Below are 323 nucleotides of genomic sequence, written 5' to 3'. Positions count from 1 at the left end.
AAAAAAAAAAAAAAAAAAAAAAAAAAAAAAAATGGGAAACGGGATTTAGCTCAGTGGTGCCACTGCCTGCCTCGCAAGCGCAAGATCCTGAGTTCGATCCTTGGTACCCCACCCCCCAAAAAAAGAAGAAGAAAGAAAAGGGAAAAATCAGGAACATAGTAGTGGCTACTCCGTAGTAATTAAAAAGTACTTCTTGCCAAAAAACAGTAAAAACTCTTTGCTTTGCTATAGTTTATGAATGTATTACTTGGTTTGCCCATTAGACATCCTGATTCACCTTTCAGAGTGCAACTTCTATGTCTAATGGCCTCAGGGGCATGTGG

Source organism: Fukomys damarensis, unplaced genomic scaffold (assembly GCF_012274545.1).
Source record: "Fukomys damarensis isolate Sample0158 unplaced genomic scaffold, DMR_v1.0_HiC HiC_scaffold_16, whole genome shotgun sequence".
Taxonomy (NCBI): domain Eukaryota; kingdom Metazoa; phylum Chordata; class Mammalia; order Rodentia; family Bathyergidae; genus Fukomys; species Fukomys damarensis.
This window is presented reverse-complemented; position numbering follows the sequence as displayed.